The sequence below is a fragment of the Epinephelus lanceolatus genome, chromosome 8 (assembly GCF_041903045.1).
Source record: "Epinephelus lanceolatus isolate andai-2023 chromosome 8, ASM4190304v1, whole genome shotgun sequence".
NCBI lineage: Eukaryota > Metazoa > Chordata > Actinopteri > Perciformes > Serranidae > Epinephelus > Epinephelus lanceolatus.
Window position 1 is genome coordinate 47,513,620 of NC_135741.1, and position 17,945 is coordinate 47,531,564.

Sequence of the window (17,945 nt, forward strand, 5' to 3'; positions counted from 1 at the left end):
CACTTGTTGGCCCCTTTGCCTTCACTCTGCGGTCCAGCTCACCCCAAACCATCTCGATTGGGTTCAGGTCCGGTGACTGTGGAGGCCAGGTCATCTGCCGCAGCACTCCATCACTCTCCTTCTTGGTCAAATAGCCCTTACACAGCCTGGAGGTGTGTTTGGGGTCATTGTCCTGTTGAAAAATAAATGATCGTCCAACTAAACGCAAACCGGATGGGATGGCATGTCGCTGCAGGATGCTGTGGTAGCCATGCTGGTTCAGTGTGCCTTCAATTTTGAATAAATCCCCAACAGTGTCACCAGCAAAACACCCCCACACCATCACACCTCCTCCTCCATGCTTCACAGTGGGAACCAGGCATGTGGAATCCATCCGTTCACCTTTTCTGCGTCTCACAAAGACACGGCGGTTGGAACCAAAGATGTCAAATTTGGACTCATCAGACCAAAGCACAGATTTCCACTGGTCTAATGTCCATTCCTTGTGTTTCTTGGCCCAAACAAATCTCTTCTGCTTGTTGCCTCTCCTTAGCAGTGGTTTCCTAGCAGCTATTTGACCATGAAGGTCTGATTGGCGCAGTCTCCTCTTAACAGTTGTTCTAGAGATGGGTCTGCTGCTAGAACTCTGTGTGGCATTCATCTGGTCTCTGATCTGAGCTGCTGTTAACTTGCCATTTCTGAGGCTGGTGACTCGGATGAACTTATCCTCAGAAGCAGAGGTGACTCTTGGTCTTCCTTTCCTGGGTCGGTCCTCATGTGTGCCAGTTTCGTTGTAGCGCTTGATGGTTTTTGCGACTCCACTTGGGGACACATTTAAAGTTTTTGCAATTTTCCGGACTGACTGACCTTCATTTCTTAAAGTAATGATGGCCACGGGTTTTTCTTTAGTTAGCTGATTGGTTCTTGCCATAATATGAATTTTAACAGTTGTCCAATAGGGCTGTCGGCTGTGTATTAACCTGACTTCTGCACAACACAACTGATGGTCCCAACCCCATTGATAAAGCAAGAAATTCCACTAATTAACCCTGATAAGGCACACCTGTGAAGTGGAAACCATTTCAGGTGACTACCTCTTGAAGCTCATGGAGAGAATGCCAAGAGTGTGCAAAGCAGTAATCAGAGCAAAGGGTGGCTATTTTGAAGAAACTAGAATATAAAACATGTTTTCAGTTATTTCACCTTTTTTTGTTAAGTACATAACTCCACATGTGTTCATTCATAGTTTTGATGCCTTCAGTGAGAATCTACAATGTAAATAGTCATGAAAATAAAGAAAACGCATTGAATGAGAAGGTGTGTCCAAACTTTTCGCCTGTACTGTATATATATATATATATGTATATATATATATATATATATATATATATATATATATATATATACATACAGCTACAGCACTGTTTTGAAACCATAAACGCAATAAACAAATCCTGGTTTCTGAATTCTTCATTCATTTATACGGTGTACTTCTGTATCGAGAAACTTCCATCATTACCACCAATGCTAACCAAATTCCTGCATATGCTTCATGCATTTTATTACAACCAAACAAAACACTTTGTTTAGGTTAATTCAGTTTTAGATTGATTTTTCAAGACAGGAAAAGTCAAATAAAAGCAAAATTTGACAGAGAGAGAGAGAGGGACACAGCACACATGGTGCACTTTCTAAAACAACATAATGGGGTATTAATTTGGAGATAAATCACTCTCCCTGGAATATTACTATGGAATTACAGCTATCATTATTAAATAATCAGAACATCCCATGTTGCAGCAGCAATGAATAACTGGCTTTGGAGGATATTGGACCATAATTGTTTGATTAGATATGTTTTTTTAGAGGAAGGTAGTGTGTGTGTGTGTGTGTGTGTGTGTGTGTGTGTGTGTGTGTGTTTCTGTAGCTGCTGCACACAATAAGCATGGAACAAAACCAGGCCATTGTGTGGAACTGAAGTGTACAGTTTGTTACTTACAAACCCTGTGTGTGTGTGTGTGTGTGTGTGTGTGTGGGGGGTTGGGGGGGGGTTGGCGGGGGGGTTGATGCATGTGTGTGGAGCTGCACCATGCTCCCATTCTCCTGATAACACATAGCTTGCCAATCGAGGATCTGGTGGAGACAAAGATGAAGTCCAGGTTTAGCCGCTCTATCGGCTCTAGGCGTCTGTCTCATTACCATAATCTCTGCTTTCCATTATCAGCTGGAGAGAGGAGCTGACCCTCCTGATCCAGTGGCCTGTCAAACTTTATTCTCCTTCATCCTTGGGATCCTTATTGTGCTACCCTTCAAATTAAGCATGGAGCTGCTGCAAGCTTGCAATACCAAACCACCACTGCTGTTCAGGTTGTCAGCATGGCTGCCCGGACACTGTGCCATTTACATGTCCAATGACTGTGAGCTTTGTTTTCAGCTCTGCTTTTCAAATTAACTCTGAGGTGACCCAGTTTTTTAAGTCACTACTCTGGCAAGACCAACTTAAAGGCAAAATGAATATTACTCAAGTTCACTTGAAAATATATTGCCAAAACACAAAGTGTTCCTACTGTTCCTACTATTCTATGATCAGATGTTACCAAATCATTAATGGTGGTAAAACAGCTGACAGCTGTGTTTTTAGGGTGTCTCCATATACACTTTAAAACCTTCATAATTATAATTATTGAATTGCGGGGCTGTGGCTCAGGAGATAAAGCAGGTCAATCTCCAGCTTCTCTAGTCAAAGTATCCTTGGGCAAGATATTGCACCCCAGCTGGCTGTGCCATCACTGTGTGTGTGTGTGTGTGTGTGTGTGTGTGTGTGAATGGATGAATGTGACATGTAGTTCAAAAGTCACCTCAGTCACTGGTATATCTTCATTCTTCTTCTTATTTAAGTTCACTATTAACCTGGAAACAAGGAAGTCACAATCTCCGCTCATGAACATTTTGAAACTTGTTCAAAAGATAAGGACTGAATTAGGAAAGAGATCTTTCAGATTTTCAGCTCCTGATGTTTGGAACAAGCTTCAGTCTGAACTACATTTACAAACACTGATTCCTTGGACTGATTTTAAAGAGAGAGTGAAGTCTTTGGAGTCTAGAGTCTAGTCTTCACAGTGATGTTGGATTATTCAAAGTAAAGGCATTTTCTTTTTCGCCCAAAATGGTCGTACGTCTAAAAATAAATACAACCTCATGTTGCTTAAAAAATGTTTGCACACTAAGTCCGAAACTTTTGTCTGTCATTTTTCAGGACGCGTTTGATTTTCACAGTTTTTCCTGCAGTGAGCTGTTTACCCAAGAATCAGTGAAAAACATGTGGCTGCGGGACACAGCAGCGACAGGACAGAGGAACGGGTGGCACAGAATCATTTCATAACTCAGATAGCTACTTTCAACAGGTCATATAGTAATATTCAGGTGGATGATGATGAAGAGGAGGATGTGGATAGCACACACAGACAGAGAGGGAGGACAGCTCAGCCCCTTCAGCCACAGTGCCAAATGAAAGACACAGTGAAAGAGTGCCGACAGCCAGAACAGTAATTCCAGTGGAGAGATGCAGGGGAGGAAAAGTGTCTTTTCATTTTGTCTCGTATTGCGAACTGTCGCAACGAAAAGATCAATAAAATGCACCAGACTCAGGGCCGAATTCACAAAAGGATTGCGTGGCTTTTGCGGCCGCTAAACTGGTAAAAATGGAGCAAACAGATACCGTCTAATTCACAAAGCATGCGCAGAGGGTGAAATGCTCCACTAACTGCGCTGCCAAGCAGATTGCGTCTCGGTGCTCTGGTGTTATTTGCACGTATTTAAATGAGGTAATATGCATATATTTGGCGCAAAAATATAATATATATTTATGCAAATGAGCCTCATTGATAAACAACGTCTAATTCACTAACACCAGCGCTAATAGCCACACGCAGTTTGAGTGAAGTAAATAACGTCTTTAGAAAGCTGGTGCAAACTGGGCGCTCCTCTGTGGAAGCCTCTCGCCCAGACTTTCCAGTGATCGTGGCAGCAGTGATCGTCTGTTAAATCAGTCTGTAAATAATATTTTGACATTATTATTCTAATCATTATTACTTTAATGGCATCCGAAGATACTGATGCGTTGAACAGGTGATAGTCTGCTGTCGTTCTCAAAACGCACTTCTGTCACGCACTTCAAAAGCAACTTTAAATAATTTATTTTATGAAACGGGGGAAACAAACGTGAACAAAAACGGTTCCATAATTCATATTAAATTCAAAAGATAACGAAAAAACAGCTACAGGTGAGAGGGAATAGTGATAAAGTGGTCAAACTGGGTCAAATCCACAGCCTCAACCCATCCGACACTGTTAGACTGACTCACCAGCAGACATCACTACATGAGGGGATACAGTATTCAGTACTTTGCCAAACACTTACCATGCCATGCCATGTGGCTAACTGCAATCAGGGGCAAATCAGGGGCAAGCTGCACTCAGCTGCCAAACTTTGTGGGTGTGTTTGCGCTGGTATATCATTAGCGCACTATCCTTTGTGAATAGGAGGTTAAGACGGAGCAAACTGCGGGTGCAAGTGAAGTGCAATTCAAGGTGCTATCAGCGGCCACAGTTCATTCTTTGTGAATTCGGCCCTCAGTGTGCAATGGCCTTGACAAGGACATTCTTTCTTAAAAGACACTTTTCTTTTGGATTTTCTCATACTTCAGCACCATAAGTCCCACAACCTAGATCTCACTCTGCTCCACGGTGTTTGGGTGAGTGGTAGAAATCTCAGAGACAGGTATCTCAAAACCTGTACAAATAAAAGCCGAATGATTAGCATGAAGAGATACCATACCACTGAGGAAAGACAGAAAAAAATCTTTATTTGTATTGAACCTTTAATATTTAGCTTTGATGACTAAACATATGTGAAACCCAGATCTGAAGTGTAATTAAGTCTTAAATACACACATCCAAATAAAAGATATGATTTGATGTGCATTTGTGTGTACTGTACCTGTTATGGTGAAATAAAAAGGCCTTAGTGTGTGGGAGGCTATTTCAACACTTACTGAGTTATTGCTCTCACAGCTCTCACATTTCACGTTACATTTTCATGATGTCCTCCAAAGCATCATACCACAAAAGCAGGGGACATATGATAAAATAAACAGTACATTTCATTTGGTAAATCATTTTCAGAGGATTTGTTGAAGCACACTGACAAACAGCTGAAAGAAGAAAATGTGCAGTAACCCACAATAACTGATCTTTTTTTATACTTTGTACATAAATGCACCTGCAAATTGTTTGCACATTTTAGATACTGGATATCATACTGCACTGAGATTTGTTACAAAGTAAAGCCCTCAGTCTCAGTCAGGGCTGGTTTATCATCTCTGACCTTTTGTAGGCTCAGTCACTGATATTTGTTCATTTATAAAGCCATACTGGGTAAACTCCATTCGTACATTTATATTTTGATTGAACAGAGATCTGACTGAGATTTAGATTTGTTGTCCTCTCCCAATGCACAGACTGAGCTTGGAAAAAAAAGCTTTAATGTGCCCTGTTCCTCTCATTTGGAAAAGATTTGAAACTACGTGAATTGGTCTCTCTGCCTGATTATAAAGCTCTCATGAGTACAAGTATGAATCAATCATATGGTTCTTGTTATTGTGCATGCGTGTTCTAATACTTCAACATGTCACTGTATATATTTTATGTTTTTACAGTGTTGCCGCTTGGCTGTAACTTTTTCATATGCTGCTGTCTTGGCCAGGTCTCCCTGAAAAGAGACTGACTCACCTAGTTAAAAATGGGTTATGTACATTTTTTAAAAATACTTTACATATTTTTATAATGAGATCATCCTGTTGAAGGCTGATGAGATAACAAAAGCACAAGTCAGAGTCCTAAATGCAAAAAAGAACCAAAATATTTAGATTTAAGGAAAAGCAGTACCCAGGTGTAATTTCATTAGTGTATATAGTCCACTTTTAGTTGACATTAGAAATGCTGGTGGGAATATTGCATCAAAATATAATTGAGAGCTGGTAAAATTCTGCACCTGTTCCAGACATGTGTTGGCTGTACTTTGAATATTTTGACTGCTAACATCACTCGTGAAACTCTGGAGGAACAAACAGGGTGGCTACTTTGGTTGTAAGGTGATTCAAAAGAAGAAAAGATAGATGAACAAGAATTAAAAAGCCTTACGGCCGTTTTACACACGCAGATGCCAAATCCATTCAGTGTGGGCTGACAGAGACAGAGAGGAAGAGTCAGAGACAGAAAATCCTGTGAGGCAAGGAAGCCTCATTTTCACTCACATCCCTCCCTCTCTCCCACCTCTGCCCCTCTCCTCCCCTAAATCCAGCAGCATGTGGAGGGAAAACAAATAGAGTCCATCCTGTCGCAGCAGCACCCCGAGGACTCGGAGGTGCCTTTTGGAAAGTGATCCCAGCCCACTGCAGCAGCCTCAAGTGTTGTTACGCTGAGTTAGTGCCAAATTGCTTTGCAGCAGTCTACACCCCCCCCCCCCCCCCCCCCCCCCCCAAATCTCTCCACCAACCTACCAGCAACAAATAAGATATATACTGTATATGGAGGCTTTGTTTAGAGATGTGCATGTGTGTAAATATATATGTTTTTTTTTGCCTTGGATTTTAGGAAAGCAAATCTTTGCAGGGACTAAATGGTGAAAGAATTGATTTAATTAATGCAGCAGCATGTCCTGCGGCCGCATGTAATCCTTTGAGAATTCTCTAGCAGTAGCTTTCAAGGGGGGGCCGCCCGGGGGAATACAAAGAGATATTCTCCCTGAGACTCTTCCAGTGGCCTGTAATGGGAGCCTCGCACTAATCCCATAATTCCTTGTTTAATTAAACTACAGAGCCAACCCTGTAGTTGTCTAAGCCAGTTTGATGGGCCTTTTCTTTCTTACTTCAGCAGCACATGACTAACTAGTGCACACAATGAATGCACTCAGGCAAACAAACTGTGGAAAAATACTTCACTTGCTACAGTCAATATCCACAATTCACTGCACCACAATACAGTAATTTGACAAACACATTTAGGGGAGACTGGGGATGGTTGTAACACTCTTAGTTTGGCCAATTAGAAACGAGCTGTGGTGACATCATCAACATAGTCCATGCCCATTTATAATTGGAGCTCACTGGTGAAGCCGCATGTCTCTGAGTCCAAATTTGTCTGTTCTAGAGCCAAAAAACAGTTTTTCAGGTGAGAAACCAAACATTTTCATCACAATTTTTTTTTTGCATAGTGTCCATTGTGTTGTATGTACAATTGTTTCACTTACATAGGTTCAAGTAGTAGTATCTCTAGTTTAATTTGATGTGTTTCATTAGTGCTAGCTTTGAAGCTGAATGCTAAAAACTGTTAGCTCTTTCATGGCTGCTAGGCATGGGGAGGGTTGTAACAGTTCTTAAAAAGTGTGGATTTTGGGCCCACGAAGCCTGCACCCCAGGCAAGGACATCTACATTTGCCACAACTGCCAATCAGATTAAAAATAGGCTATAGGTATTATGCCTTAGTTTGCTCAGATAATAGTTACTCTTCGAAACTGTTTATTGTTCAGCTGTTCAAATGCTGTTCAAACGTCAACCTTTTTTGTATTTATGTTATACATTTCTATTTATTTTAATACTATAATTGTAGTATTCTTACAAGTTTATTGTCCCTTCTTTATTATTCATTGAAGTGCTTATACATTTAGCCTATTGTGCACAATAATTTAATTGTTACATCCATCCCCAGCTAGTGTTACAACTCACCCCGGTACTGGGGTACGTTGTAACAATATACCTCTTTGTATTTGACATTAATTTCCATAATCTGTGATGGTGTAGTAGAGGTCAAAGTGTGTGTTATTTATAGCAGACAAATATGGGTACCACGTATCAAAATTTAAGAGCTCTAACAAAAACCCCCACTGAGTTACACTTGCTCAAACAAAAAGTATTACAATCATCCCCAGTCTCCCCTACATCAAATATAGACCTGCATCAGTGGCATAAGGTAGTAAATGTGCCCCACTGCATACTATTGTGACAGGCTCCAGCGAATGCCATTTATTAGTTATAAGGCGCACGCACAACACTGGCAACTGTTTATAAAAAAGCCAAAGACATCTAATTTAGGGAGCTTTGCCACTTATTCCTCCTGATCGTTTCTCTCTTGTCCTTTCTTACTGCCACCAGTGCTGGCCTGTGGCATGGGCAGGATAGGGGAATGCTAAGGGTGCCATCATCTACAGGGGGCGCCACAAATGGGGGAAGAAAAAAAAATCAAAATGTTTATCTTTTACTATTTTTAACTAATACTATTACTACAATAATTTTGAAATATTACATAAGACCTAAACAACACAACTACATAGTAAAGCCTACTGAACAATAGAGAGGCCTTTTTCCCGTTATTTTCTGTTTATTTAATATTTTTTAAATTTAGATATGTTGCTAACAGTGTTGCATTGTGTATTTTGTGTGATTTTACGCCATATTTTGATTGAATAGTTTCTATGCGTGCCATTTTGTTTTTGGTCTTTCAGTGAGATCTCAGACTCTTGACTGACAACCAAAATTTTCACCACGTCTCTCTTGTAGTTGTCATATTTCATCGAGTGGTGTAAGGTAGTCATGATGGGCTTTGGTGCACGCTATCATCATTGGCCCCAGTGCACACTATTGTGCATGTATTGTCTTGAAAATAGAGACTTGGGCCTCTAGTTTCACAGACCAGGTGAGGCGGAGGCGCAGCGCACCTGCGCTTTGCCAACTGGGTGTGGCCAGGTGGATTTTGCAAGTTTGGCACACTGTGTGCGCTGGCGCAGCTACTCCTCTTTCCCACCTCCGTCCCTCCTACCTGCGCAAGTCAGAAAGAGTGAGGAGAGAATGCGTGGAGTGGGTTTTACACACATCACACCAATCAAATGAGCCCCTCTCCTCACCCTTAAATGCGCTGCGCGAAGGCGTAATGAGAGTTTACTGAATTCGCCATGGCAGAAGAGAGCAGCAGCGTCAGACGGCCAAACTTCTGCCAGGAGGAAACTGATGTTTTGGTCCAGGAGGTCCAAGCTCACAGTGTCCGAATATATGGAACTGCGAGCAGACCTCCACGGGCTGATGACGCAAAGGTAGCCTGGGACGAGGTCACCACAATTGTAAATCAATGTTGAGTTTCTCTCGTGTGTGCACGCTCTCTCTTTCTCTCTCGCAGTCTCACTCTGTTTCTTTTCTTTTGACTTTTCTAAGATGACAGATGCTGAATATATACTCCCTATCTGATGCTGTGGCTGTTTGTGGCTGGCTGAGAGGGATGTGAACTCATTAGTTTGCAGCTGTGTGTTGGGTTTCCATTACGCGTGCCAAACGTGCCAAACGGTGCCAATCCCCTTTGATCTGACATCAGATGTGACGGGACAGTCGATATAGAGATACATTTATGTGCTGATTGCAGATAGTTGCATTGAATAGTGGTTTTTGTGGCTATTTATTGCATTGGTAATGTGCCTGACATTCTGGAAACCTGCCTGTGAGGTTTTGGTGACATGTGCACACTGTCCGCTGGTCAGCCAAACTTCAGCTTACACCGGCTGCGCTCCGCCTGCGCTGACAGTAGACCTGGTTTCAGCTGGTGAGCTGTTAGCGCACCTTCGGCGAAGCCTTTTGACATGAAACTGTCACTGCGCCAAGCTGGATCTGTCGACACCTCCCCCTGCTGCGCCACCACACCCATCTCAGTGCACCTCGGTCCACCAAACTACCAAACTGAGCGTGCCTCGGGTTGCGCTGCTCAGGGTTCACCACCCTGCGCCACCCTGCGCCGCGCCGGGAAACTAGAGGCCTTGGACAACATCAACAAACATATTACCCAGAAATCATCATTACATATCTGCCAAAAGTATTAAAGACGGTATTAATCATTTAATTGAATAGTTTCTAAAGTTTATCAATAGATTTTTTACAGCTTCTATAGAAAAAACATAGAATTTTGTTTTTCATAGCTACTGACTATTTTAAAATAATAAAAACTAGTCCATACCCACTGAGTGCACAGTTGCCCACGTACAGTTTCACATGGTGTGTGTTTGGGATACAGGTCATAGGAAATAGTCAACTGAACCCATTAAGAAGAGCAATGTATTCAGACAGAGTTTTTGTGAATTTGATCGTACAATTGCGTTATTGAAAGTACAGTAGTACCATTGCCAATAGTGGGATAGTTAGTGGGCTAAAACTGTACATTAGTAGTTGAGGTAGCACGTTGAAAGGCAGATAGTTAAAGTGTTTATATGTTGTATTGACTTAAAAGTGGGCGCACTGGTAGAATGACCTGACTGACTGACTGACTGACTGACTGACAGAATGACACACTGACAGTTTCCATGATTATGTACAGCATACCATACCATGACTTAGTCATACCAAACATTAGAAAAAAAACAAAAAAACATTGGTCCACAGGGGGAGCCACAGCGATCGGTCGCATTTGAGCCATTTTGAAGCATTTTTCTGTTGTTATAGCGCCACCCAGTTGCCAATTAGAGTTAAATTTCTCCAGTCACCTTGAGACGTCCTGTTCTACATATCTACCAAGTTTAGTAAAAATCCATATGGCGGTTAGGCCTAGATAAGAAATGAGCTCTCTAGCGCCCCCATTTTGTTTGATGGGGTCAATAATGGAGGGGTCCCCTCAGATTATGTGTGGTCATATGCCTACAAAGTTGCGTGGTGATTGGTGAAACACTTGAGATGTTATACACCTTTATGTGATGAGCCACGCCCTCCGCAATATTCATTGCCTTATAGAAGCTCAGTTTTAGTAAGTTTTCCAACTTTTGCCAAGAGGGAACTTTAGATATTGGTCCCTAGATTATGTTCATCCAGTTTCATGCAGATCGCTCAAACTTCCTAGGAAGAGATCTATTTGAAGTGTTTTTCAAAAAATTCTAAATGACGGAAAATCTATATAAGCGGAAGTTATGGGTTCTTGAGGCAAATTTGTTCCTCATGAGGAGAGGCATCTCTGTGCAAAGTTTCATGTCTCTACGACATACGGGGCATGAGATATGCCCATTCAAAGTTTGCCATTTCAATCGGTTGCTATAGCGCCCCCCTTTGGCCAATTGATGTAATATTGCTTCATTGGCATCCTCCCATGACCCTCTACCACTGTGCCAAATTTCACATGGATGGACCAAGTCAGTGAGGAGAAACACGTGGAACAGACACACCCACAGACAGACAGAGTTTTCGTCATTATATAGTAAGATAACAATGTAAACCAAGACACTGGGTTTGCCTTTTCAAGGACATATATAGCAAATGGCACCATCTTTAAATTAGGAACACTCTTTTTTATCATTCCTCTTTGAACACAGTATATATTCAAGGTGGCAATCTGAATCACTTGCAAAAGGCATGCTCTCTCAGTGGGCCCCTCCACTCCAGGGCCCCCAGTGCAACCGCACTGCGCTGTCTATATTTTTACCCCCCTAACAGAATAGTTGATTTATAGTTACAGAATATGCATCATCATTTTGTTACAGATGCTACTGACTATTTTACAAATAAAGAAAAAATAAACATGACAGAGATGGTTTTGCCTTTTTGGCACATATAGCAAATGACACTGTTTTTAATTTAATGAGAGTTTGTCTTTGAACACTTATATTTTCGAGGTGGCAGTCACTTTCCCCACCCAACACATTGTTGGAGGGTCCACTCTCTCCATGGGCCTCCCACCTCACAGGCCCTAGTGCAACTGCACTGCCTGAACTGTTTATATTTATGCCCCTGATTTTAATTCCATTCCTGTCTCCAGAGCTTACGTTTATATACAACTAATTTGAAACAGCAGATATGTTTTGATGGGAACAAATGACGAGCAATTAACATAGTGAGGCAATGTTGCTAATGAAGCCTACTGCCAAGTCACAAAAATGACTACAGCATCAATGTCTTATTGCCTGTTTTATTAACATTTAACTTAAGTCATGATCTTTCCCTAACCTTCCTGGAACCTTGGGAGGGAACCAGCCTGTCCTCAACAAAGGGCGTTGTGCAATGTACAACAGAATTCAATTCAATTCAGTTCAATTCAATTTTATTTACAAAACCCAGTATCACAAATTACAGTTTGTCTCAGAGGACTTTACAGCATACAACATCCCTCTGTCCTTTGGACCTTCACAGCAGATAAGGAAAAACTCCCCAAAAAAAACCTTTAAGAGAGAAAAAATGGTAGAAACCTCAGGAAGAGCAACTGAGGAGGGATCCCTCTTCCAGGACGGACAGACGTGCAATAGATGACGTACAGAACAGATCAACATAATAAATGTACAATTATCCATATGACAAAATGATGATTGAAACAGAGAGACTTTTATATTTCATTAAAATCTGGACAAAATTTTTGACAATGTAATTTTACCAAAAGCATTATGTGGAAGTGAGATCTTGGGCCCACTTAGTGGATTGGAGCATTACTCATGGGACAAACAACCCTAAGAGGCTGAGAGGCAGAACGGGTCATCCATCAACCAGAAGATTAACGGTTCAACCCCTGGCTCCTCCAGTCCGCATGTCGATGGTGAATTACCTTTCACCACATAAATAATTTAACTCACCTCAGCCTAACACACACTTCTCTACTAAGCATCCAGCAGTGATGAGCATAAATATTGAGATTCTAATTAACTGGAGACAAAACTTCTTTTTCTCGACTACACCTAGATCATTAACTCATGGCTGTAAAATGACTCATTGCAATCGGCTGAGAAAAATAAATATTATAATGCTTTTTTTTTGTGGCGCTCACACTGACACCATTACTGTCCCTTTCTGCCACCAGTTTGACTCCACCCACAAAATACATATCACTGTTGACAAATTCAAAAAGGTATATTTAACCTGACTTCTCGTAAAAAAAAGCACACCCACTTCTGTTTTTCCACCTGAATACTCATACAGAGACAGATCATTTTGTTGGTTAAACAGATACATATAGAGATAGTGACGTCCCTGTATACCTCTACTCCACGTTACTGTAGAACATTATATGTCATTATAACTGCTTTCCAATCCTGGTAAGCAGTAGGCATGCTCATTTTAAATGGATATCTGCATGTGTCAGATAATCTCTCATGGTTCCTTCTGAACAGCAGCATGGACACATTGTATGTGAGTGAACTCAGCTGCACAATAAGTATTTTGGGACTATTTTCAGCCTGCCAGTGTTTTTGTCTGGGCTGCCCCAGGCCTGCAGAGGCAGAATAGTGCTACATACATCACCAAGGTGGTCTGGAGAGATTAGCACCCCTTATTCCACTTTAACTCTCAGCACTATGCCCTGGGGGACGCTGGGACATGCAGGTTTTGATAAAGAATTTGACTTACCAAGCACAAGAAAATTGTTTTGTCATATAAATAACCAATGCTGTGCTGTTTGAATGCTGTGATGTTTTAAACATCATTTGTCCCTCCCTCTTTTGCCTGCCTCTCTCTGTGTTTGTAGGAAGTTGTGAACATGCCTTTTACTGCATACATCATCATCACTGCCACATGATGTGACTTGGATTTGATCAACTGAATTTTTTTATTAATAGATGGAGCACCTTATATTGTATTATTATTATTATTATTATTATTATTGTATAATAACTGCACATAATGTAATCATTTAAATGTAGTAAGAGCTCATAATGTAATAATTACCACATAATGTAAGAAAACCATGAGCACATAAATTTTTTGAATAACGTAATAAATTATTACATTATGAGAAAATTATTACATTATAAACTAAACAAAAACAAATGTTGAATAATGTAATAAATTTAGCCCACATTCTAATCATTTTAAGAAGAATACTCTCCTTGTCTTCATTAAGCATAGGGATACCATGATACATTTAAAGTCTCTCATTTAAAGCAACTGGGTTTTGTCTGTTTGGTCTACAGAACATTTTTATCAGTCACCTCAAAACTGATGAAGCCTTTTGGATGTGTAATGCAGCCCCTCAGCAGCTGATGACAAACCTAACTTGCTTAATTTAAAGTCTTTTAACACTGACAGCTAGTAAGATAAACCGTGTTTTTGTGTGAAAGGTTAGTGATTTTAAGTAATAAAACTTTTTGTCAGAAAGGCGAATGCATTTATCAGTGCTTGTTAAACTGTATTTCTGTCAGACAGGGGCATTTACTACTTGTAGCTAATAATATAAACTATATTTCTCTCCTGGTCGACTGGTCGATTATTTGGTCGATATGCTCTTGTCCAACCAAATTCTCATTGGTCGAATAATCGCTGAGTTACTTTCATAAGGAGAAAAGTGCATCAATAGCTTTCCAGGATTAATCCATTAATTCCTGCAGCGGGAGGGACAAGCTAAGTTACCTGTGAAAATGGGGGTGTTTTCAAAACACAGATTGCCTTAAATTAGGGACACTGTGTGCTGAATTTATTACACTGTTCAAAAATTGTTTTTGCTTAGTTTATAATGAATTAATTTTCTCATAATGTAATTATTTATGACATTATTCACAAAACTGTTCCTTTATGTTGTAATGGTTGTCTTACATTATGTGCTGATTATTATATTGTGAATTTTCATTAAATTTAAAATCATTACATTATGCACAGTTATTGCATTATCTGCAGGTATTACATGGCAACTGGACACTAACAAATATGATAGCCTACATATGTTGTGAGATGGCTGGCATTAAACAGCTCTCAGAATGCACGTGGTCTGAGGCTTAACTTGGAAATCTGCTCTTTGCCCAACATTCATCAAGACAATCCCATCTCTTCTATTGCCAGATAGTTTATATCATACACAAAGGGATAAAGAATAAGAACATCAGAATAAAAACACACAGTTGTGAAATGGACCAAGATGACTGCAGAAAGCTGTCACAATAACAGATGTTCTAATGGTGCTAGAGCACATGTAAGGTGGTTAAATGAAAACGTAAAAAAGTGTAAGAAATAATGAATAATATGGACAGTATAAAATACAAATTGAAGATAAATATATGAACAAATACAAATGCAAGCTGTGCATACAGTTAACATAACCAGTAACTGATGACCATTTCAGCAGCCTATTGACAGAGATAGTCAGTTTGGGAAACAATAGGGAACAATATCAGTGTCCCCGACAAAGAGTGTACTAGAAATTTACTTCATCAACTTACTTTGGCATTGTACCTTCTTTCTGGATCCTGTTTGCTCAGTCAGAGTGAGTTTGCTTTGCTGCCATACTGAACTGAACATATGGTCAAGCAAGTAAATGCATCTTGAGTTTTTTCCCCAACTGCTGTTTCCAAGGTCATTAATGAACATTTAAGCTCATCCAAAATGTTAACGAGTCCTGAAGCATGCTTCATATAAGAGATGCCAGAATTGAATCAAAGCACAATGAAATAACTACATAAGAAATGAATCATGCTGTGCTTGCAGGGTTTTGAAAATATTCCCAAAATATTAAAAATACAAGTAACTAGATTAACTGCCCCATGGTTGTATGCCTCCGTGCACCAGTCAAGTTTTTCTGAAAGTTTACATCCATGTCTGTGAAAACATGGATGCTTCACAAACATCCTGTATACACACAAAATAAATTGATAATAAAAAGGCAAATATATTCCTCTGTCATAATTTCCCATCAATAACAATAATAATGATAATAATAATAATAATAAAAACATGATAGTTCGGCTGTACTAGATACTTGATATATTCAGTAGATTTACTTTTTCACAACACTATTTGACAACTCTACAACCGGAAGATCTATCTTCCCAAATTTCTAGAGTACTAGCTAAAATATCTGAAATTAACATCCTTACTTTTTCTTTCTTTTTCCAACCCTATTTTACAACTCTATTTTACAACAAGCCGCAAAAAACTACTGTCCCAAAAACGCCATTTCTAGATAACCAGCTAAAATATTGAAAATTAGCCAACACCCTTACTTTTTCTTAACATAGTTCGTCTTGGTGCAGTGTAATTACTACTTTGGCTTTACTTGATATTAGATTTATTCAGTAGATATATCTTTTTACAAACCTATTTCGAACCGTACAACTATGTTGCTGATATGTATCAAACTGCATGGTGCGGTCCCAGGGAATTGTAGTTTTTTAAAAATCTAAGTGTTTTTCCCAGATGTGGAAGTTGTAAATACTGAATTGAGAGTACACTGTGGATTTTAAGGGGATGGTAAACACATTTGTGAAATCAGATTTTAAATACCTAATTTCTAAATGGGTGAAAATTAATTTTATCCATATTTTACCCATATCTGACAGCACCCTCAGTTGTTGACTACACTCACATGATAGCTGAGGTCAAGAGCTCTCTATAACAGTTGGTCCCATGTCTGTACCCCCTTTAGTTGCTGAGTTATGAGCCCTCAAACATGCACTGAGGTCAAGGTTCAAAGGTCAATGGCTGAAAGCAGGAGCCATGTAGAATCTTCATACTGGCATATGTTACTCTCCAGGTTGAGACCTTTCCAATGATGTATTTGGTTTAGCTCTATGACAAAGGTTAGATTTTTTCATTTTTGGACACAAGCCATGCCAGGTGTAGTTTCAGAGAGCACTTTGAAGGCCCCGTGTATAAAATGAGTTTTTTGATTGTTTCTTTGCTTGTTTTTTTCTTTTTTACTGGTTCTTCCATGCTCAGCCTTATTTTTTTCTTCTTATTTACCTTTTCTTTTCTTTTTCTTCTTTTTTTAATCACATCAGGATGGGGGTGGGGGAGGTGTGGGGGTCTGTTGGGGATGGGGGGCTCTGCTTTTAACATGTAAAGCACTTGGTGTTACATTTTATTGTATGATAAGTGCTCTATAAATAAAGATTGATTGATTGATAACAGTCCGGAAATCCCGTCTTCATCCTGTTTATATTGCCATTGAACAAGATTTGATGACCACACACACACACACACACACACACACACACACACACACACACACTTTTCTTAACAGAGGTAGTGGCGTTTGGATTTGGGTTACGGCAGACGGATGGCAATCTGAAATGGAATGAAGCCCACAGACGGCCGACAGCAGCTACAAAACAGTAGTTGAACGCGCCACCTCCGCCCACAGCACAATGCTCTTAAAGCCCCACGCTATCAAAAGCTGGCAAAATACATTTATTTTATTTTATGGTCTTATCATACTACCTGTCATATTGTTGAGTTATCAAGGACACTTCCGTGTTTTTGTGTGTGTACAGAAATGTTAAAGATATCACTGAGGAAAACAAGGTTGACGTGACGTTGTTGAATCAGGGAATCCGTGTGTCCACCACGGGAGAGGATCCTAATTGACTTTACATTGGCATTGTTTTCGTGGTGGCAGCACGTAATTTCAACCCATTACGTGCTGCCACCACGGAATGCGGTGTTAAGAGGTCGTGGTCATTTCACGTATTTCTGTGAGATCAAGTTGAGGAAATCCAATGGGAACTGGACAGCGCTGTGAGAAATTAAAAGGTTTTCCAGGTTGTATGCCAACGGATGGCAGAGCATGGTTTCCAATGGACGGCCGAACAATGTTGCAACAAAATAAAAAAACTCAAAAGTGAATACAGGAGGATTAAGGACCAAAATGGCCAGAGTGGCGTAAGCAGAAGGAGCTGGCGTTGGTTTGACGCAATGGACGCAATATATGGACACAGGCCGACGAGCGTCGGAAGAGAGGTGGGCATCGACTCAGCAATAGCGTTGCTAGAGTCCCTACTGGAGGCCAACAGTGAGTATTGTTGCATTAAGCTAATGTGTAAGCCCTGTACTCCGCTTGCAATCTGAGTTCACTTTAAGCCTTTACTGTTACTACTGTTACAGTGTACTCTGGAAACCTGTTTGGAATCTTTACTGTTTTGGCTTGCGTGCTAACCAGTTCTGCCCACTACAGACTTATTGTTAGCCCCCAGCTAGCT

General features: G+C 40.3%; 1 protein-coding gene across 4 annotated transcripts in view; it reads left to right on the forward strand.

The window, feature by feature from the left end:
* The window catches only part of LOC117258368 (paired box protein Pax-7-like), a 240,631-nt gene that overhangs the window by 34,947 nt on the left and 187,739 nt on the right, over positions 1-17,945 (forward strand). The gene's annotated exons all lie outside the window — the stretch shown is intronic.